The 23,313-nt window shown below is 45.9% G+C and overlaps 10 non-coding genes across 10 annotated transcripts; all 10 read right to left on the bottom strand.

The window, feature by feature from the left end:
• Positions 1-906: 906 nt before the first annotated feature.
• LOC130313547 (U2 spliceosomal RNA) lies at positions 907-1,097 on the bottom strand. Its single transcript, XR_008861452.1, has one exon. It is a non-coding gene; the product is annotated as a U2 spliceosomal RNA (small nuclear RNA).
• Positions 1,098-3,185: 2,088 nt separating this feature from the next.
• On the bottom strand, positions 3,186-3,376 carry LOC130313546 (U2 spliceosomal RNA). Its single transcript, XR_008861451.1, has one exon. It is a non-coding gene; the product is annotated as a U2 spliceosomal RNA (small nuclear RNA).
• Positions 3,377-5,461: 2,085 nt separating this feature from the next.
• Positions 5,462-5,652, bottom strand: LOC130313545 (U2 spliceosomal RNA). Its single transcript, XR_008861450.1, has one exon. It is a non-coding gene; the product is annotated as a U2 spliceosomal RNA (small nuclear RNA).
• A 2,086-nt stretch (positions 5,653-7,738) lies between these two features.
• Positions 7,739-7,929, bottom strand: LOC130313544 (U2 spliceosomal RNA). The gene has a single exon (XR_008861449.1). It is a non-coding gene; the product is annotated as a U2 spliceosomal RNA (small nuclear RNA).
• A 2,098-nt stretch (positions 7,930-10,027) lies between these two features.
• Positions 10,028-10,218, bottom strand: LOC130313659 (U2 spliceosomal RNA). The gene has a single exon (XR_008861553.1). It is a non-coding gene; the product is annotated as a U2 spliceosomal RNA (small nuclear RNA).
• A 2,083-nt stretch (positions 10,219-12,301) lies between these two features.
• Positions 12,302-12,492, bottom strand: LOC130313543 (U2 spliceosomal RNA). The gene has a single exon (XR_008861448.1). It is a non-coding gene; the product is annotated as a U2 spliceosomal RNA (small nuclear RNA).
• Positions 12,493-14,599: 2,107 nt separating this feature from the next.
• LOC130313542 (U2 spliceosomal RNA) lies at positions 14,600-14,790 on the bottom strand. Its single transcript, XR_008861447.1, has one exon. It is a non-coding gene; the product is annotated as a U2 spliceosomal RNA (small nuclear RNA).
• Positions 14,791-16,881: 2,091 nt separating this feature from the next.
• Positions 16,882-17,072, bottom strand: LOC130313541 (U2 spliceosomal RNA). Its single transcript, XR_008861446.1, has one exon. It is a non-coding gene; the product is annotated as a U2 spliceosomal RNA (small nuclear RNA).
• Positions 17,073-19,164: 2,092 nt separating this feature from the next.
• Positions 19,165-19,355, bottom strand: LOC130313540 (U2 spliceosomal RNA). The gene has a single exon (XR_008861445.1). It is a non-coding gene; the product is annotated as a U2 spliceosomal RNA (small nuclear RNA).
• A 2,084-nt stretch (positions 19,356-21,439) lies between these two features.
• LOC130313537 (U2 spliceosomal RNA) lies at positions 21,440-21,630 on the bottom strand. Its single transcript, XR_008861443.1, has one exon. It is a non-coding gene; the product is annotated as a U2 spliceosomal RNA (small nuclear RNA).
• Between the last annotated feature and the right edge of the window lie 1,683 nt (positions 21,631-23,313).

The following is a 23,313-nucleotide window of genomic DNA, read 5'->3' as shown; positions in this document are numbered from 1 at the left end:
GTTGCAGGCCAAATATGTGTGACATTTCTGCGACTTTAGCTTCTAGAGCATTTTTACAACATTATACATAGGTGCTGAATACATAAAAAGCGACTGTTCAGCGACAGACAAGTCGCATCGGCTGAAAGTAGGCCAGAATGTCAGTCCATGTTGGAGCAGGTTTAGATACAGTCTAAAGCATAGATCTCAAAGTCTGTGCACAGAATTTAGCAAGGGCCTCGCACCTTCTGATGCATCAGGTAGGTGCACAATAGCATAGCCTAACCCTCTGTACTTTGGTCTATATTGATGCGGGACATAGACAGCCAGCTGATGACCAATCCATTAGTGCAATGGATGGCTGGAAGCATTTGTCTTTGCCTTTGCAATACCACAGAAGCAATGCATGGTCAATGTACAGCAATGACACACCTGTGTGAACAGCCAGGAGACCCCCCCCCCCCATGTTATGTTACATAGTTACATAGTTAGTACGGTCGAAAAAAGACATATGTCCATCAAGTTCAACCAGGGAATTAAGGGGTAGGGGTGTGGCGCGATATTGGGGAAGGGATGAGATTTTATATTTCTTCATAAGCATTAATCTTATTTTGTCAATTAGGAACATTCAGCACCCACCCGCTATCAAGGCAGCTGCCTATCATGTCATGCCCTACCTGCACAGGTGTGCTGGCTACTCAAATGATCCAATTAAGGAGGCCATTTAGTCAGCAGCAGCAGAAGTCCTGTGCCTGGACGCTCCAACAGGGGCCAGACACAAGCAGAAGCAGAAGCAGCAGAAGCAGCAGCAGCACCACCTTTTGTTTTTTGGCTGCAGCAGCAGCAAGGCCCACAGGGCTGGCTAGCTGGCTAGCCAGCAAGCAGGTAGCAATGAAAGTAGGAATCTTTCTTTTTAACCCTGTAAGGGGGTGGTGCACTGTACCCGAAGATACTGCCATATCGGGTCAATGCATAGGGCGACGGAAGCAAGCTTCGAAATCGGCCCCCGTTCTCAAAAATCCATTTAATATATGGTCCCCAGATAGGGGACGTATCAGATATTAAACTGATAAGAACAGATACTACACTTGATCTTAGCCAAAAGGCCGAGAAGCGATAACCGTGAAAGGGGCGGGCCCAACAAGGTCCCCTTCATGGGCACTATCACTGCTTGCTGTCAGGGAGGCTGCCAGACAATTTTCCATGCACACTCTGGGCTGGGGGGCAGTCAACCACCAGTACACACAGCAGAACCTAAACCCATACCATTATTGCTAAGCAGCAAGACAGGGGCCCATTGCACTCCCACGGGGCCTTTTTAAATGCAATCCATAACCCGGATTTGCCAGGAACCCTTCTTACTCCTCCTACTTGCATGTGACACTGGGCTTAGGATCTGCATAGGAAACACACACACAAGCACACACCTACCTTTGTTGCCTGCAGATGCCTCCTTGGCTGTCCCCAAACGGTATCAAACCAACACCCACGGGAAGCTGTAAGCATAGAGGACATGCCTGCACCCCATTGGACTTACCTGTGTGGGTTAAATCCGGGTTATTTGACAACCTATGGCGGTGATGGTTCTGCTCAGGCAGAGCAGTGCTGATGCTCCTCATAAAGCTGTCGCTGCTGTGAAGGTTCTAGGTGACATCACAAATCCCTATGGTTACATACACAACAAAGCTGGGTTGTTGTTGTTTACACTCTGCAAGGCCTGTGGAAGTGAGTGACATCATAGCACTGTAGTTCTGAGGGTTCTAGATGGATGCAACAATCTCCTGTTGCTTCTATGAAGGCCGTAATAGACGACATCACCAAACAGCTCCATAGTCACATACACAGCAAAGGAGAGATGTTGTTTACACCTAGTGATGTCAGTGGTATTGAGTGACATCACAGCACAGTGCTAAGGCTCCTGGGCCTGGACACAGCAGCGGCTGCAATATCTCAACGGAGAATACGTTTATATCTATGTGTGTGTGTGCGCATATATATATATATATATATATATATATATATATATATATATATATTTCTCCGCCGAAATCACTTTTAAACCCATTTCCACCTTTTTTTCCCTTCTCTTCCTCTTACTTTTTTTTCACGTTTTTTTACGTTTTTCTCCTTTTCGCCTCTTTTCTGGGCGTATTATTCTTCTTTTTCTTCTTTTTTTTCGTCTAATGCATACCCCATCAGTGCAGCAATGCTTATTCAATACCGCCAGCAGATGGAGACACTGGGGGATAATTTTCTAAGGATTTATACTGATTTTTCCTGTCTGAATTTGTCGCACAGAAAGTTGCAGGCCAAATATGTGTGACATTTCTGCGACTTTAGCTTCTAGAGCATTTTTACAACATTATACATAGGTGCTGAATACATAAAAAGCGACTGTTCAGCGACAGACAAGTCGCATCGGCTGAAAGTAGGCCAGAATGTCAGTCCATGTTGGAGCAGGTTTAGATACAGTCTAAAGCATAGATCTCAAAGTCTGTGCACAGAATTTAGCAAGGGCCTCGCACCTTCTGATGCATCAGGTAGGTGCACAATAGCATAGCCTAACCCTCTGTACTTTGGTCTATATTGATGCGGGACATAGACAGCCAGCTGATGACCAATCCATTAGTGCAATGGATGGCTGGAAGCATTTGTCTTTGCCTTTGCAATACCACAGAAGCAATGCATGGTCAATGTACAGCAATGACACACCTGTGTGAACAGCCAGGAGACCCCCCCCCCCATGTTATGTTACATAGTTACATAGTTAGTACGGTCGAAAAAAGACATATGTCCATCAAGTTCAACCAGGGAATTAAGGGGTAGGGGTGTGGCGCGATATTGGGGAAGGGATGAGATTTTATATTTCTTCATAAGCATTAATCTTATTTTGTCAATTAGGAACATTCAGCACCCACCCGCTATCAAGGCAGCTGCCTATCATGTCATGCCCTACCTGCACAGGTGTGCTGGCTACTCAAATGATCCAATTAAGGAGGCCATTTAGTCAGCAGCAGCAGAAGTCCTGTGCCTGGACGCTCCAACAGGGGCCAGACACAAGCAGAAGCAGAAGCAGCAGAAGCAGCAGCAGCACCACCTTTTGTTTTTTGGCTGCAGCAGCAGCAAGGCCCACAGGGCTGGCTAGCTGGCTAGCCAGCAAGCAGGTAGCAATGAAAGTAGGAATCTTTCTTTTTAACCCTGTAAGGGGGTGGTGCACTGTACCCGAAGATACTGCCATATCGGGTCAATGCATAGGGCGACGGAAGCAAGCTTCGAAATCGGCCCCCGTTCTCAAAAATCCATTTAATATATGGTCCCCAGATAGGGGACGTATCAGATATTAAACTGATAAGAACAGATACTACACTTGATCTTAGCCAAAAGGCCGAGAAGCGATAACCGTGAAAGGGGCGGGCCCAACAAGGTCCCCTTCATGGGCACTATCACTGCTTGCTGTCAGGGAGGCTGCCAGACAATTTTCCATGCACACTCTGGGCTGGGGGGCAGTCAACCACCAGTACACACAGCAGAACCTAAACCCATACCATTATTGCTAAGCAGCAAGACAGGGGCCCATTGCACTCCCACTGGGCCTTTTTAAATGCAATCCATAACCCGGATTTGCCAGGAACCCTTCTTACTCCTCCTACTTGCATGTGACACTGGGCTTAGGATCTGCATAGGAAACACACACACAAGCACACACCTACCTTTGTTGCCTGCAGATGCCTCCTTGGCTGTCCCCAAACGGTATCAAACCAACACCCACGGGAAGCTGTAAGCATAGAGGACATGCCTGCACCCCATTGGACTTACCTGTGTGGGTTAAATCCGGGTTATTTGACAACCTATGGCGGTGATGGTTCTGCTCAGGCAGAGCAGTGCTGATGCTCCTCATAAAGCTGTCGCTGCTGTGAAGGTTCTAGGTGACATCACAAATCCCTATGGTTACATACACAACAAAGCTGGGTTGTTGTTGTTTACACTCTGCAAGGCCTGTGGAAGTGAGTGACATCATAGCACTGTAGTTCTGAGGGTTCAAGATGGATGCAACAATCTCCTGTTGCTTCTATGAAGGCCGTAATAGACGACATCACCAAACAGCTCCATAGTCACATACACAGCAAAGGAGAGATGTTGTTTACACCTAGTGATGTCAGTGGTATTGAGTGACATCACAGCACAGTGCTAAGGCTCCTGGGCCTGGACACAGCAGCGGCTGCAATATCTCAACGGAGAATACGTTTATATCTATGTGTGTGTGTGCGCATATATATATATATATATATATATATATATATATATATATATTTCTCCGCCGAAATCACTTTTAAACCCATTTCCACCTTTTTTTCCCTTCTCTTCCTCTTACTTTTTTTTCACGTTTTTTTACGTTTTTCTCCTTTTCGCCTCTTTTCTGGGCGTATTATTCTTCTTTTTCTTCTTTTTTTTCGTCTAATGCATACCCCATCAGTGCAGCAATGCTTATTCAATACCGCCAGCAGATGGAGACACTGGGGGATAATTTTCTAAGGATTTATACTGATTTTTCCTGTCTGAATTTGTCGCACAGAAAGTTGCAGGCCAAATATGTGTGACATTTCTGCGACTTTAGCTTCTAGAGCATTTTTACAACATTATACATAGGTGCTGAATACATAAAAAGCGACTGTTCAGCGACAGACAAGTCGCATCGGCTGAAAGTAGGCCAGAATGTCAGTCCATGTTGGAGCAGGTTTAGATACAGTCTAAAGCATAGATCTCAAAGTCTGTGCACAGAATTTAGCAAGGGCCTCGCACCTTCTGATGCATCAGGTAGGTGCACAATAGCATAGCCTAACCCTCTGTACTTTGGTCTATATTGATGCGGGACATAGACAGCCAGCTGATGACCAATCCATTAGTGCAATGGATGGCTGGAAGCATTTGTCTTTGCCTTTGCAATACCACAGAAGCAATGCATGGTCAATGTACAGCAATGACACACCTGTGTGAACAGCCAGGAGACCCCCCCCCCCCATGTTATGTTACATAGTTACATAGTTAGTACGGTCGAAAAAAGACATATGTCCATCAAGTTCAACCAGGGAATTAAGGGGTAGGGGTGTGGCGCGATATTGGGGAAGGGATGAGATTTTATATTTCTTCATAAGCATTAATCTTATTTTGTCAATTAGGAACATTCAGCACCCACCCGCTATCAAGGCAGCTGCCTATCATGTCATGCCCTACCTGCACAGGTGTGCTGGCTACTCAAATGATCCAATTAAGGAGGCCATTTAGTCAGCAGCAGCAGAAGTCCTGTGCCTGGACGCTCCAACAGGGGCCAGACACAAGCAGAAGTAGAAGCAGCAGAAGCAGCAGCAGCACCACCTTTTGTTTTTTGGCTGCAGCAGCAGCAAGGCCCACAGGGCTGGCTAGCTGGCTAGCCAGCAAGCAGGTAGCAATGAAAGTAGGAATCTTTCTTTTTAACCCTGTAAGGGGGTGGTGCACTGTACCCGAAGATACTGCCATATCGGGTCAATGCATAGGGCGACGGAAGCAAGCTTCGAAATCGGCCCCCGTTCTCAAAAATCCATTTAATATATGGTCCCCAGATAGGGGACGTATCAGATATTAAACTGATAAGAACAGATACTACACTTGATCTTAGCCAAAAGGCCGAGAAGCGATAACCGTGAAAGGGGCGGGCCCAACAAGGTCCCCTTCATGGGCACTATCACTGCTTGCTGTCAGGGAGGCTGCCAGACAATTTTCCATGCACACTCTGGGCTGGGGGGCAGTCAACCACCAGTACACACAGCAGAACCTAAACCCATACCATTATTGCTAAGCAGCAAGACAGGGGCCCATTGCACTCCCACGGGGCCTTTTTAAATGCAATCCATAACCCGGATTTGCCAGGAACCCTTCTTACTCCTCCTACTTGCATGTGACACTGGGCTTAGGATCTGCATAGGAAACACACACACAAGCACACACCTACCTTTGTTGCCTGCAGATGCCTCCTTGGCTGTCCCCAAACGGTATCAAACCAACACCCACGGGAAGCTGTAAGCATAGAGGACATGCCTGCACCCCATTGGACTTACCTGTGTGGGTTAAATCCGGGTTATTTGACAACCTATGGCGGTGATGGTTCTGCTCAGGCAGAGCAGTGCTGATGCTCCTCATAAAGCTGTCGCTGCTGTGAAGGTTCTAGGTGACATCACAAATCCCTATGGTTACATACACAACAAAGCTGGGTTGTTGTTGTTTACACTCTGCAAGGCCTGTGGAAGTGAGTGACATCATAGCACTGTAGTTCTGAGGGTTCTAGATGGATGCAACAATCTCCTGTTGCTTCTATGAAGGCCGTAATAGACGACATCACCAAACAGCTCCATAGTCACATACACAGCAAAGGAGAGATGTTGTTTACACCTAGTGATGTCAGTGGTATTGAGTGACATCACAGCACAGTGCTAAGGCTCCTGGGCCTGGACACAGCAGCGGCTGCAATATCTCAACGGAGAATACGTTTATATCTATGTGTGTGTGTGCGCATATATATATATATATATATATATATATATATATATATATATATTTCTCCGCCGAAATCACTTTTAAACCCATTTCCACCTTTTTTTCCCTTCTCTTCCTCTTACTTTTTTTTCACGTTTTTTTACGTTTTTCTCCTTTTCGCCTCTTTTCTGGGCGTATTATTCTTCTTTTTCTTCTTTTTTTTCGTCTAATGCATACCCCATCAGTGCAGCAATGCTTATTCAATACCGCCAGCAGATGGAGACACTGGGGGATAATTTTCTAAGGATTTATACTGATTTTTCCTGTCTGAATTTGTCGCACAGAAAGTTGCAGGCCAAATATGTGTGACATTTCTGCGACTTTAGCTTCTAGAGCATTTTTACAACATTATACATAGGTGCTGAATACATAAAAAGCGACTGTTCAGCGACAGACAAGTCGCATCGGCTGAAAGTAGGCCAGAATGTCAGTCCATGTTGGAGCAGGTTTAGATACAGTCTAAAGCATAGATCTCAAAGTCTGTGCACAGAATTTAGCAAGGGCCTCGCACCTTCTGATGCATCAGGTAGGTGCACAATAGCATAGCCTAACCCTCTGTACTTTGGTCTATATTGATGCGGGACATAGACAGCCAGCTGATGACCAATCCATTAGTGCAATGGATGGCTGGAAGCATTTGTCTTTGCCTTTGCAATACCACAGAAGCAATGCATGGTCAATGTACAGCAATGACACACCTGTGTGAACAGCCAGGAGACCCCCCCCCCCATGTTATGTTACATAGTTACATAGTTAGTACGGTCGAAAAAAGACATATGTCCATCAAGTTCAACCAGGGAATTAAGGGGTAGGGGTGTGGCGCGATATTGGGGAAGGGATGAGATTTTATATTTCTTCATAAGCATTAATCTTATTTTGTCAATTAGGAACATTCAGCACCCACCCGCTATCAAGGCAGCTGCCTATCATGTCATGCCCTACCTGCACAGGTGTGCTGGCTACTCAAATGATCCAATTAAGGAGGCCATTTAGTCAGCAGCAGCAGAAGTCCTGTGCCTGGACGCTCCAACAGGGGCCAGACACAAGCAGAAGCAGAAGCAGCAGAAGCAGCAGCAGCACCACCTTTTGTTTTTTGGCTGCAGCAGCAGCAAGGCCCACAGGGCTGGCTAGCTGGCTAGCCAGCAAGCAGGTAGCAATGAAAGTAGGAATCTTTCTTTTTAACCCTGTAAGGGGGTGGTGCACTGTACCCGAAGATACTGCCATATCGGGTCAATGCATAGGGCGACGGAAGCAAGCTTCGAAATCGGCCCCCGTTCTCAAAAATCCATTTAATATATGGTCCCCAGATAGGGGACGTATCAGATATTAAACTGATAAGAACAGATACTACACTTGATCTTAGCCAAAAGGCCGAGAAGCGATAACCGTGAAAGGGGCGGGCCCAACAAGGTCCCCTTCATGGGCACTATCACTGCTTGCTGTCAGGGAGGCTGCCAGACAATTTTCCATGCACACTCTGGGCTGGGGGGCAGTCAACCACCAGTACACACAGCAGAACCTAAACCCATACCATTATTGCTAAGCAGCAAGACAGGGGCCCATTGCACTCCCACTGGGCCTTTTTAAATGCAATCCATAACCCGGATTTGCCAGGAACCCTTCTTACTCCTCCTACTTGCATGTGACACTGGGCTTAGGATCTGCATAGGAAACACACACACAAGCACACACCTACCTTTGTTGCCTGCAGATGCCTCCTTGGCTGTCCCCAAACGGTATCAAACCAACACCCACGGGAAGCTGTAAGCATAGAGGACATGCCTGCACCCCATTGGACTTACCTGTGTGGGTTAAATCCGGGTTATTTGACAACCTATGGCGGTGATGGTTCTGCTCAGGCAGAGCAGTGCTGATGCTCCTCATAAAGCTGTCGCTGCTGTGAAGGTTCTAGGTGACATCACAAATCCCTATGGTTACATACACAACAAAGCTGGGTTGTTGTTGTTTACACTCTGCAAGGCCTGTGGAAGTGAGTGACATCATAGCACTGTAGTTCTGAGGGTTCAAGATGGATGCAACAATCTCCTGTTGCTTCTATGAAGGCCGTAATAGACGACATCACCAAACAGCTCCATAGTCACATACACAGCAAAGGAGAGATGTTGTTTACACCTAGTGATGTCAGTGGTATTGAGTGACATCACAGCACAGTGCTAAGGCTCCTGGGCCTGGACACAGCAGCGGCTGCAATATCTCAACGGAGAATACGTTTATATCTATGTGTGTGTGTGCGCATATATATATATATATATATATATATATATATATATATATATATATATATATATATTTCTCCGCCGAAATCACTTTTAAACCCATTTCCACCTTTTTTTCCCTTCTCTTCCTCTTACTTTTTTTTCACGTTTTTTTACGTTTTTCTCCTTTTCGCCTCTTTTCTGGGCGTATTATTCTTCTTTTTCTTCTTTTTTTTCGTCTAATGCATACCCCATCAGTGCAGCAATGCTTATTCAATACCGCCAGCAGATGGAGACACTGGGGGATAATTTTCTAAGGATTTATACTGATTTTTCCTGTCTGAATTTGTCGCACAGAAAGTTGCAGGCCAAATATGTGTGACATTTCTGCGACTTTAGCTTCTAGAGCATTTTTACAACATTATACATAGGTGCTGAATACATAAAAAGCGACTGTTCAGCGACAGACAAGTCGCATCGGCTGAAAGTAGGCCAGAATGTCAGTCCATGTTGGAGCAGGTTTAGATACAGTCTAAAGCATAGATCTCAAAGTCTGTGCACAGAATTTAGCAAGGGCCTCGCACCTTCTGATGCATCAGGTAGGTGCACAATAGCATAGCCTAACCCTCTGTACTTTGGTCTATATTGATGCGGGACATAGACAGCCAGCTGATGACCAATCCATTAGTGCAATGGATGGCTGGAAGCATTTGTCTTTGCCTTTGCAATACCACAGAAGCAATGCATGGTCAATGTACAGCAATGACACACCTGTGTGAACAGCCAGGAGACCCCCCCCCCCATGTTATGTTACATAGTTACATAGTTAGTACGGTCAAAAAAAGACATATGTCCATCAAGTTCAACCAGGGAATTAAGGGGTAGGGGTGTGGCGCGATATTGGGGAAGGGATGAGATTTTATATTTCTTCATAAGCATTAATCTTATTTTGTCAATTAGGAACATTCAGCACCCACCCGCTATCAAGGCAGCTGCCTATCATGTCATGCCCTACCTGCACAGGTGTGCTGGCTACTCAAATGATCCAATTAAGGAGGCCATTTAGTCAGCAGCAGCAGAAGTCCTGTGCCTGGACGCTCCAACAGGGGCCAGACACAAGCAGAAGCAGAAGCAGCAGAAGCAGCAGCAGCACCACCTTTTGTTTTTTGGCTGCAGCAGCAGCAAGGCCCACAGGGCTGGCTAGCTGGCTAGCCAGCAAGCAGGTAGCAATGAAAGTAGGAATCTTTCTTTTTAACCCTGTAAGGGGGTGGTGCACTGTACCCGAAGATACTGCCATATCGGGTCAATGCATAGGGCGACGGAAGCAAGCTTCGAAATCGGCCCCCGTTCTCAAAAATCCATTTAATATATGGTCCCCAGATAGGGGACGTATCAGATATTAAACTGATAAGAACAGATATTACACTTGATCTTAGCCAAAAGGCCGAGAAGCGATAACCGTGAAAGGGGCGGGCCCAACAAGGTCCCCTTCATGGGCACTATCACTGCTTGCTGTCAGGGAGGCTGCCAGACAATTTTCCATGCACACTCTGGGCTGGGGGGCAGTCAACCACCAGTACACACAGCAGAACCTAAACCCATACCATTATTGCTAAGCAGCAAGACAGGGGCCCATTGCACTCCCACGGGGCCTTTTTAAATGCAATCCATAACCCGGATTTGCCAGGAACCCTTCTTACTCCTCCTACTTGCATGTGACACTGGGCTTAGGATCTGCATAGGAAACACACACACAAGCACACACCTACCTTTGTTGCCTGCAGATGCCTCCTTGGCTGTCCCCAAACGGTATCAAACCAACACCCACGGGAAGCTGTAAGCATAGAGGACATGCCTGCACCCCATTGGACTTACCTGTGTGGGTTAAATCCGGGTTATTTGACAACCTATGGCGGTGATGGTTCTGCTCAGGCAGAGCAGTGCTGATGCTCCTCATAAAGCTGTCGCTGCTGTGAAGGTTCTAGGTGACATCACAAATCCCTATGGTTACATACACAACAAAGCTGGGTTGTTGTTGTTTACACTCTGCAAGGCCTGTGGAAGTGAGTGACATCATAGCACTGTAGTTCTGAGGGTTCAAGATGGATGCAACAATCTCCTGTTGCTTCTATGAAGGCCATAATAGACGACATCACCAAACAGCTCCATAGTCACATACACAGCAAAGGAGAGATGTTGTTTACACCTAGTGATGTCAGTGGTATTGAGTGACATCACAGCACAGTGCTAAGGCTCCTGGGCCTGGACACAGCAGCGGCTGCAATATCTCAACGGAGAATACGTTTATATCTATGTGTGTGTGTGCGCATATATATATATATATATATATATATATATATATATATATTTCTCCGCCGAAATCACTTTTAAACCCATTTCCACCTTTTTTTCCCTTCTCTTCCTCTTACTTTTTTTTCACGTTTTTTTACGTTTTTCTCCTTTTCGCCTCTTTTCTGGGCATATTATTCTTCTTTTTCTTCTTTTTTTTCGTCTAATGCATACCCCATCAGTGCAGCAATGCTTATTCAATACCGCCAGCAGATGGAGACACTGGGGGATAATTTTCTAAGGATTTATACTGATTTTTCCTGTCTGAATTTGTCGCACAGAAAGTTGCAGGCCAAATATGTGTGACATTTCTGCGACTTTAGCTTCTAGAGCATTTTTACAACATTATACATAGGTGCTGAATACATAAAAAGCGACTGTTCAGCGACAGACAAGTCGCATCGGCTGAAAGTAGGCCAGAATGTCAGTCCATGTTGGAGCAGGTTTAGATACAGTCTAAAGCATAGATCTCAAAGTCTGTGCACAGAATTTAGCAAGGGCCTCGCACCTTCTGATGCATCAGGTAGGTGCACAATAGCATAGCCTAACCCTCTGTACTTTGGTCTATATTGATGCGGGACATAGACAGCCAGCTGATGACCAATCCATTAGTGCAATGGATGGCTGGAAGCATTTGTCTTTGCCTTTGCAATACCACAGAAGCAATGCATGGTCAATGTACAGCAATGACACACCTGTGTGAACAGCCAGGAGACCCCCCCCCCCCATGTTATGTTACATAGTTACATAGTTAGTACGGTCGAAAAAAGACATATGTCCATCAAGTTCAACCAGGGAATTAAGGGGTAGGGGTGTGGCGCGATATTGGGGAAGGGATGAGATTTTATATTTCTTCATAAGCATTAATCTTATTTTGTCAATTAGGAACATTCAGCACCCACCCGCTATCAAGGCAGCTGCCTATCATGTCATGCCCTACCTGCACAGGTGTGCTGGCTACTCAAATGATCCAATTAAGGAGGCCATTTAGTCAGCAGCAGCAGAAGTCCTGTGCCTGGACGCTCCAACAGGGGCCAGACACAAGCAGAAGCAGAAGCAGCAGAAGCAGCAGCAGCACCACCTTTTGTTTTTTGGCTGCAGCAGCAGCAAGGCCCACAGGGCTGGCTAGCTGGCTAGCCAGCAAGCAGGTAGCAATGAAAGTAGGAATCTTTCTTTTTAACCCTGTAAGGGGGTGGTGCACTGTACCCGAAGATACTGCCATATCGGGTCAATGCATAGGGCGACGGAAGCAAGCTTCGAAATCGGCCCCCGTTCTCAAAAATCCATTTAATATATGGTCCCCAGATAGGGGACGTATCAGATATTAAACTGATAAGAACAGATACTACACTTGATCTTAGCCAAAAGGCCGAGAAGCGATAACCGTGAAAGGGGCGGGCCCAACAAGGTCCCCTTCATGGGCACTATCACTGCTTGCTGTCAGGGAGGCTGCCAGACAATTTTCCATGCACACTCTGGGCTGGGGGGCAGTCAACCACCAGTACACACAGCAGAACCTAAACCCATACCATTATTGCTAAGCAGCAAGACAGGGGCCCATTGCACTCCCACGGGGCCTTTTTAAATGCAATCCATAACCCGGATTTGCCAGGAACCCTTCTTACTCCTCCTACTTGCATGTGACACTGGGCTTAGGATCTGCATAGGAAACACACACACAAGCACACACCTACCTTTGTTGCCTGCAGATGCCTCCTTGGCTGTCCCCAAACGGTATCAAACCAACACCCACGGGAAGCTGTAAGCATAGAGGACATGCCTGCACCCCATTGGACTTACCTGTGTGGGTTAAATCCGGGTTATTTGACAACCTATGGCGGTGATGGTTCTGCTCAGGCAGAGCAGTGCTGATGCTCCTCATAAAGCTGTCGCTGCTGTGAAGGTTCTAGGTGACATCACAAATCCCTATGGTTACATACACAACAAAGCTGGGTTGTTGTTGTTTACACTCTGCAAGGCCTGTGGAAGTGAGTGACATCATAGCACTGTAGTTCTGAGGGTTCAAGATGGATGCAACAATCTCCTGTTGCTTCTATGAAGGCCGTAATAGACGACATCACCAAACAGCTCCATAGTCACATACACAGCAAAGGAGAGATGTTGTTTACACCTAGTGATGTCAGTGGTATTGAGTGACATCACAGCACAGTGCTAAGGCTCCTGGGCCTGGACACAGCAGCGGCTGCAATATCTCAACGGAGAATACGTTTATATCTATGTGTGTGTGTGCGCATATATATATATATATATATATATATATATATATATATATATATATATATATATATATATATATATTTCTCCGCCGAAATCACTTTTAAACCCATTTCCACCTTTTTTTCCCTTCTCTTCCTCTTACTTTTTTTTCACGTTTTTTTACGTTTTTCTCCTTTTCGCCTCTTTTCTGGGCGTATTATTCTTCTTTTTCTTCTTTTTTTTCGTCTAATGCATACCCCATCAGTGCAGCAATGCTTATTCAATACCGCCAGCAGATGGAGACACTGGGGGATAATTTTCTAAGGATTTATACTGATTTTTCCTGTCTGAATTTGTCGCACAGAAAGTTGCAGGCCAAATATGTGTGACATTTCTGCGACTTTAGCTTCTAGAGCATTTTTACAACATTATACATAGGTGCTGAATACATAAAAAGCGACTGTTCAGCGACAGACAAGTCGCATCGGCTGAAAGTAGGCCAGAATGTCAGTCCATGTTGGAGCAGGTTTAGATACAGTCTAAAGCATAGATCTCAAAGTCTGTGCACAGAATTTAGCAAGGGCCTCGCACCTTCTGATGCATCAGGTAGGTGCACAATAGCATAGCCTAACCCTCTGTACTTTGGTCTATATTGATGCGGGACATAGACAGCCAGCTGATGACCAATCCATTAGTGCAATGGATGGCTGGAAGCATTTGTCTTTGCCTTTGCAATACCACAGAAGCAATGCATGGTCAATGTACAGCAATGACACACCTGTGTGAACAGCCAGGAGACCCCCCCCCCATGTTATGTTACATAGTTACATAGTTAGTACGGTCGAAAAAAGACATATGTCCATCAAGTTCAACCAGGGAATTAAGGGGTAGGGGTGTGGCGCGATATTGGGGAAGGGATGAGATTTTATATTTCTTCATAAGCATTAATCTTATTTTGTCAATTAGGAACATTCAGCACCCACCCGCTATCAAGGCAGCTGCCTATCATGTCATGCCCTACCTGCACAGGTGTGCTGGCTACTCAAATGATCCAATTAAGGAGGCCATTTAGTCAGCAGCAGCAGAAGTCCTGTGCCTGGACGCTCCAACAGGGGCCAGACACAAGCAGAAGCAGAAGCAGCAGAAGCAGCAGCAGCACCACCTTTTGTTTTTTGGCTGCAGCAGCAGCAAGGCCCACAGGGCTGGCTAGCTGGCTAGCCAGCAAGCAGGTAGCAATGAAAGTAGGAATCTTTCTTTTTAACCCTGTAAGGGGGTGGTGCACTGTACCCGAAGATACTGCCATATCGGGTCAATGCATAGGGCGACGGAAGCAAGCTTCGAAATCGGCCCCCGTTCTCAAAAATCCATTTAATATATGGTCCCCAGATAGGGGACGTATCAGATATTAAACTGATAAGAACAGATACTACACTTGATCTTAGCCAAAAGGCCGAGAAGCGATAACCGTGAAAGGGGCGGGCCCAACAAGGTCCCCTTCATGGGCACTATCACTGCTTGCTGTCAGGGAGGCTGCCAGACAATTTTCCATGCACACTCTGGGCTGGGGGGCAGTCAACCACCAGTACACACAGCAGAACCTAAACCCATACCATTATTGCTAAGCAGCAAGACAGGGGCCCATTGCACTCCCACGGGGCCTTTTTAAATGCAATCCATAACCCGGATTTGCCAGGAACCCTTCTTACTCCTCCTACTTGCATGTGACACTGGGCTTAGGATCTGCATAGGAAACACACACACAAGCACACACCTACCTTTGTTGCCTGCAGATGCCTCCTTGGCTGTCCCCAAACGGTATCAAACCAACACCCACGGGAAGCTGTAAGCATAGAGGACATGCCTGCACCCCATTGGACTTACCTGTGTGGGTTAAATCCGGGTTATTTGACAACCTATGGCGGTGATGGTTCTGCTCAGGCAGAGCAGTGCTGATGCTCCTCATAAAGCTGTCGCTGCTGTGAAGGTTCTAGGTGACATCACAAATCCCTATGGTTACATACACAACAAAGCTGGGTTGTTGTTGTTTACACTCTGCAAGGCCTGTGGAAGTGAGTGACATCATAGCACTGTAGTTCTGAGGGTTCAAGATGGATGCAACAATCTCCTGTTGCTTCTATGAAGGCCGTAATAGACGACATCACCAAACAGCTCCATAGTCACATACACAGCAAAGGAGAGATGTTGTTTACACCTAGTGATGTCAGTGGTATTGAGTGACATCACAGCACAGTGCTAAGGCTCCTGGGCCTGGACACAGCAGCGGCTGCAATATCTCAACGGAGAATACGTTTATATCTATGTGTGTGTGTGCGCATATATATATATATATATATATATATATATATATATATATATATATTTCTCCGCCGAAATCACTTTTAAACCCATTTCCACCTTTTTTTCCCTTCTCTTCCTCTTACTTTTTTTTCACGTTTTTTTACGTTTTTCTCCTTTTCGCCTCTTTTCTGGGCGTATTATTCTTCTTTTTCTTCTTTTTTTTCGTCTAATGCATACCCCATCAGTGCAGCAATGCTTATTCAATACCGCCAGCAGATGGAGACACTGGGGGATAATTTTCTAAGGATTTATACTGATTTTTCCTGTCTGAATTTGTCGCACAGAAAGTTGCAGGCCAAATATGTGTGACATTTCTGCGACTTTAGCTTCTAGAGCATTTTTACAACATTATACATAGGTGCTGAATACATAAAAAGCGACTGTTCAGCGACAGACAAGTCGCATCGGCTGAAAGTAGGCCAGAATGTCAGTCCATGTTGGAGCAGGTTTAGATACAGTCTAAAGTATAGATCTCAAAGTCTGTGCACAGAATTTAGCAAGGGCCTCGCACCTTCTGATGCATCAGGTAGGTGCACAATAGCATAGCCTAACCCTCTGTACTTTGGTCTATATTGATGCGGGACATAGACAGCCAGCTGATGACCAATCCATTAGTGCAATGGATGGCTGGAAGCATTTGTCTTTGCCTTTGCAATACCACAGAAGCAATGCATGGTCAATGTACAGCAATGACACACCTGTGTGAACAGCCAGGAGACCCCCCCCCCCATGTTATGTTACATAGTTACATAGTTAGTACGGTCGAAAAAAGACATATGTCCATCAAGTTCAACCAGGGAATTAAGGGGTAGGGGTGTGGCGCGATATTGGGGAAGGGATGAGATTTTATATTTCTTCATAAGCATTAATCTTATTTTGTCAATTAGGAACATTCAGCACCCACCCGCTATCAAGGCAGCTGCCTATCATGTCATGCCCTACCTGCACAGGTGTGCTGGCTACTCAAATGATCCAATTAAGGAGGCCATTTAGTCAGCAGCAGCAGAAGTCCTGTGCCTGGACGCTCCAACAGGGGCCAGACACAAGCAGAAGCAGAAGCAGCAGAAGCAGCAGCAGCAGCACCACCTTTTGTTTTTTGGCTGCAGCAGCAGCAAGGCCCACAGGGCTGGCTAGCTGGCTAGCCAGCAAGCAGGTAGCAATGAAAGTAGGAATCTTTCTTTTTAACCCTGTAAGGGGGTGGTGCACTGTACCCGAAGATACTGCCATATCGGGTCAATGCATAGGGCGACGGAAGCAAGCTTCGAAATCGGCCCCCGTTCTCAAAAATCCATTTAATATATGGTCCCCAGATAGGGGACGTATCAGATATTAAACTGATAAGAACAGATACTACACTTGATCTTAGCCAAAAGGCCGAGAAGCGATAACCGTGAAAGGGGCGGGCCCAACAAGGTCCCCTTCATGGGCACTATCACTGCTTGCTGTCAGGGAGGCTGCCAGACAATTTTCCATGCACACTCTGGGCTGGGGGGCAGTCAACCACCAGTACACACAGCAGAACCTAAACCCATACCATTATTGCTAAGCAGCAAGACAGGGGCCCATTGCACTCCCACGGGGCCTTTTTAAATGCAATCCATAACCCGGATTTGCCAGGAACCCTTCTTACTCCTCCTACTTGCATGTGACACTGGGCTTAGGATCTGCATAGGAAACACACACACAAGCACACACCTACCTTTGTTGCCTGCAGATGCCTCCTTGGCTGTCCCCAAACGGTATCAAACCAACACCCACGGGAAGCTGTAAGCATAGAGGACATGCCTGCACCCCATTGGACTTACCTGTGTGGGTTAAATCCGGGTTATTTGACAACCTATGGCGGTGATGGTTCTGCTCAGGCAGAGCAGTGCTGATGCTCCTCATAAAGCTGTCGCTGCTGTGAAGGTTCTAGGTGACATCACAAATCCCTATGGTTACATACACAACAAAGCTGGGTTGTTGTTGTTTACACTCTGCAAGGCCTGTGGAAGTGAGTGACATCATAGCACTGTAGTTCTGAGGGTTCAAGATGGATGCAACAATCTCCTGTTGCTTCTATGAAGGCCGTAATAGACGACATCACCAAACAGCTCCATAGTCACATACACAGCAAAGGAGAGATGTTGTTTACACCTAGTGATGTCAGTGGTATTGAGTGACATCACAGCACAGTGCTAAGGCTCCTGGGCCTGGACACAGCAGCGGCTGCAATATCTCAACGGAGAATACGTTTATATCTATGTGTGTGTGTGCGCATATATATATATATATATATATATATATATATATATATATATATATTTCTCCGCCGAAATCACTTTTAAACCCATTTCCACCTTTTTTTCCCTTCTCTTCCTCTTACTTTTTTTTCACGTTTTTTTACGTTTTTCTACTTTTCGCCTCTTTTCTGGGCGTATTATTCTTCTTTTTCTTCTTTTTTTTCGTCTAATGCATACCCCATCAGTGCAGCAATGCTTATTCAATACCGCCAGCAGATGGAGACACTGGGGGATAATTTTCTAAGGATTTATACTGATTTTTCCTGTCTGAATTTGTCGCACAGAAAGTTGCAGGCCAAATATGTGTGACATTTCTGCGACTTTAGCTTCTAGAGCATTTTTACAACATTATACATAGGTGCTGAATACATAAAAAGCGACTGTTCAGCGACAGACAAGTCGCATCGGCTGAAAGTAGGCCAGAATGTCAGTCCATGTTGGAGCAGGTTTAGATACAGTCTAAAGCATAGATCTCAAAGTCTGTGCACAGAATTTAGCAAGGGCCTCGCACCTTCTGATGCATCAGGTAGGTGCACAATAGCATAGCCTAACCCTCTGTACTTTGGTCTATATTGATGCGGGACATAGACAGCCAGCTGATGACCAATCCATTAGTGCAATGGATGGCTGGAAGCATTTGTCTTTGCCTTTGCAATACCACAGAAGCAATGCATGGTCAATGTACAGCAATGACACACCTGTGTGAACAGCCAGGAGACCCCCCCCCCCCATGTTATGTTACATAGTTACATAGTTAGTACGGTCGAAAAAAGACATATGTCCATCAAGTTCAACCAGGGAATTAAGGGGTAGGGGTGTGGCGCGATATTGGGGAAGGGATGAGATTTTATATTTCTTCATAAGCATTAATCTTATTTTGTCAATTAGGAACATTCAGCACCCACCCGCTATCAAGGCAGCTGCCTATCATGTCATGCCCTACCTGCACAGGTGTGCTGGCTACTCAAATGATCCAATTAAGGAGGCCATTTAGTCAGCAGCAGCAGAAGTCCTGTGCCTGGACGCTCCAACAGGGGCCAGACACAAGCAGAAGCAGAAGCAGCAGAAGCAGCAGCAGCAGCACCACCTTTTGTTTTTTGGCTGCAGCAGCAGCAAGGCCCACAGGGCTGGCTAGCTGGCTAGCCAGCAAGCAGGTAGCAATGAAAGTAGGAATCTTTCTTTTTAACCCTGTAAGGGGGTGGTGCACTGTACCCGAAGATACTGCCATATCGGGTCAATGCATAGGGCGACGGAAGCAAGCTTCGAAATCGGCCCCCGTTCTCAAAAATCCATTTAATATATGGTCCCCAGATAGGGGACGTATCAGATATTAAACTGATAAGAACAGATACTACACTTGATCTTAGCCAAAAGGCCGAGAAGCGATAACCGTGAAAGGGGCGGGCCCAACAAGGTCCCCTTCATGGGCACTATCACTGCTTGCTGTCAGGGAGGCTGCCAGACAATTTTCCATGCACACTCTGGGCTGGGGGGCAGTCAACCACCAGTACACACAGCAGAACCTAAACCCATACCATTATTGCTAAGCAGCAAGACAGGGGCCCATTGCACTCCCACGGGGCCTTTTTAAATGCAATCCATAACCCGGATTTGCCAGGAACCCTTCTTACTCCTCCTACTTGCATGTGACACTGGGCTTAGGATCTGCATAGGAAACACACACACAAGCACACACCTACCTTTGTTGCCTGCAGATGCCTCCTTGGCTGTCCCCAAACGGTATCAAACCAACACCCACGGGAAGCTGTAAGCATAGAGGACATGCCTGCACCCCATTGGACTTACCTGTGTGGGTTAAATCCGGGTTATTTGACAACCTATGGCGGTGATGGTTCTGCTCAGGCAGAGCAGTGCTGATGCTCCTCATAAAGCTGTCGCTGCTGTGAAGGTTCTAGGTGACATCACAAATCCCTATGGTTACATACACAACAAAGCTGGGTTGTTGTTGTGAAGTGAGTGACATCATAGCACTGTAGTTCTGAGGGTTCAAGATGGATGCAACAATCTCCTGTTGCTTCTATGAAGGCCGTAATAGACGACATCACCAAACAGCTCCATAGTCACATACACAGCAAAGGAGAGATGTTGTTTACACCTAGTGATGTCAGTGGTATTGAGTGACATCACAGCACAGTGCTAAGGCTCCTGGGCCTGGACACAGCAGCGGCTGCAATATCTCAACGGAGAATACGTTTATATCTATGTGTGTGTGTGCGCATATATATATATATATATATATATATATATATATATATATATATATATATATTCTCCGCCGAAATCACTTTTAAACCCATTTCCACCTTTTTTTCCCTTCTCTTCCTCTTACTTTTTTTTCACGTTTTTTTACGTTTTTCTCCTTTTCGCCTCTTTTCTGGGCGTATTATTCTTCTTTTTCTTCTTTTTTTTCGTCTAATGCATACCCCATCAGTGCAGCAATGCTTATTCAATACCGCCAGCAGATGGAGACACTGGGGGATAATTTTCTAAGGATTTATACTGATTTTTCCTGTCTGAATTTGTCGCACAGAAAGTTGCAGGCCAAATATGTGTGACATTTCTGCGACTTTAGCTTCTAGAGCATTTTTACAACATTATACATAGGTGCTGAATACATAAAAAGCGACTGTTCAGCGACAGACAAGTCGCATCGGCTGAAAGTAGGCCAGAATGTCAGTCCATGTTGGAGCAGGTTTAGATACAGTCTAAAGCATAGATCTCAAAGTCTGTGCACAGAATTTAGCAAGGGCCTCGCACCTTCTGATGCATCAGGTAGGTGCACAATAGCATAGCCTAACCCTCTGTACTTTGGTCTATATTGATGCGGGACATAGACAGCCAGCTGATGACCAATCCATTAGTGCAATGGATGGCTGGAAGCATTTGTCTTTGCCTTTGCAATACCACAGAAGCAATGCATGGTCAATGTACAGCAATGACACACCTGTGTGAACAGCCAGGAGACCCCCCCCCCCCCCATGTTATGTTACATAGTTACATAGTTAGTACGGTCGAAAAAAGACATATGTCCATCAAGTTCAACCAGGGAATTAAGGGGTAGGGGTGTGGCGCGATATTGGGGAAGGGATGAGATTTTATATTTCTTCATAAGCATTAATCTTATTTTGTCAATTAGGAACATTCAGCACCCACCCGCTATCAAGGCAGCTGCCTATCATGTCATGCCCTACCTGCACAGGTGTGCTGGCTACTCAAATGATCCAATTAAGGAGGCCATTTAGTCAGCAGCAGCAGAAGTCCTGTGCCTGGACGCTCCAACAGGGGCCAGACACAAGCAGAAGCAGAAGCAGCAGAAGCAGCAGAAGCAGCAGCAGCACCACCTTTTGTTTTTTGGCTGCAGCAGCAGCAAGGCCCACAGGGCTGGCTAGCTGGCTAGCCAGCAAGCAGGTAGCAATGAAAGTAGGAATCTTTCTTTTTAACCCTGTAAGGGGGTGGTGCACTGTACCCGAAGATACTGCCATATCGGGTCAATGCATAGGGCGACGGAAGCAAGCTTCGAAATCGGCCCCCGTTCTCAAAAATCCATTTAATATATGGTCCCCAGATAGGGGACGTATCAGATATTAAACTGATAAGAACAGATACTACACTTGATCTTAGCCAAAAGGCCGAGAAGCGATAACCGTGAAAGGGGCGGGCCCAACAAGGTCCCCTTCATGGGCACTATCACTGCTTGCTGTCAGGGAGGCTGCCAGACAATTTTCCATGCACACTCTGGGCTGGGGGGCAGTCAACCACCAGTACACACAGCAGAACCTAAACCCATACCATTATTGCTAAGCAGCAAGACAGGGGCCCATTGCACTCCCACTGGGCCTTTTTAAATGCAATCCATAACCCGGATTTGCCAGGAACCCTTCTTACTCCTCCTACTTGCATGTGACACTGGGCTTAGGATCTGCATAGGAAACACACACACAAGCACACACCTACCTTTGTTGCCTGCAGATGCCTCCTTGGCTGTCCCCAAACGGTATCAAACCAACACCCACGGGAAGCTGTAAGCATAGAGGACATGCCTGCACCCCATTGGACTTACCTGTGTGGGTTAAATCCGGGTTATTTGACAACCTATGGCGGTGATGGTTCTGCTCAGGCAGAGCAGTGCTGATGCTCCTCATAAAGCTGTCGCTGCTGTGAAGGTTCTAGGTGACATCACAAATCCCTATGGTTACATACACAACAAAGCTGGGTTGTTGTTGTTTACACTCTGCAAGGCCTGTGGAAGTGAGTGACATCATAGCACTGTAGTTCTGAGGGTTCTAGATGGATGCAACAATCTCCTGTTGCTTCTATGAAGGCCGTAATAGACGACATCACCAAACAGCTCCATAGTCACATACACAGCAAAGGAGAGATGTTGTTTACACCTAGTGATGTCAGTGGTATTGAGTGACATCACAGCACAGTGCTAAGGCTCCTGGGCCTGGACACAGCAGCGGCTGCAATATCTCAACGGAGAATACGTTTATATCTATGTGTGTGTGTGCGCATATATATATATATATATATATATATATATATATATATATATATATCTCCGCCGAAATCACTCACTTTTAAACCCATTTCCACCTTTTTTTCCCTTCTCTTCCTCTTACTTTTTTTTCACGTTTTTTTACGTTTTTCTCCTTTTCGCCTCTTTTCTGGGCGTATTATTCTTCTTTTTCTTCTTTTTTTTCGTCTAATGCATACCCCATCAGTGCAGCAATGCTTATTCAATACCGCCAGCAGATGGAGACACTGGGGGATAATTTTCTAAGGATTTATACTGATTTTTCCTGTCTGAATTTGTCGCACAGAAAGTTGCAGGCCAAATATGTGTGACATTTCTGCGACTTTAGCTTCTAGAGCATTTTTACAACATTATACATAGGTGCTGAATACATAAAAAGCGACTGTTCAGCGACAGACAAGTCGCATCGGCTGAAAGTAGGCCAGAATGTCAGTCCATGTTGGAGCAGGTTTAGATACAGTCTAAAGCATAGATCTCAAAGTCTGTGCACAGAATTTAGCAAGGGCCTCGCACCTTCTGATGCATCAGGTAGGTGCACAATAGCATAGCCTAACCCTCTGTACTTTGGTCTATATTGATGCGGGACATAGACAGCCAGCTGATGACCAATCCATTAGTGCAATGGATGGCTGGAAGCATTTGTCTTTGCCTTTGCAATACCACAGAAGCAATGCATGGTCAATGTACAGCAATGACACACCTGTGTGAACAGCCAGGAGACCCCCCCCCCCCCCATGTTATGTTACATAGTTACATAGTTAGTACGGTCGAAAAAAGACATATGTCC

This window comes from Hyla sarda, unplaced genomic scaffold (assembly GCF_029499605.1).
Source record: "Hyla sarda isolate aHylSar1 unplaced genomic scaffold, aHylSar1.hap1 scaffold_178, whole genome shotgun sequence".
Classification (NCBI taxonomy): Eukaryota; Metazoa; Chordata; class Amphibia; order Anura; family Hylidae; genus Hyla; species Hyla sarda.
Note: the sequence above shows the minus strand (reverse complement) of the source record. Positions and strands in the feature narration are given on the sequence as shown.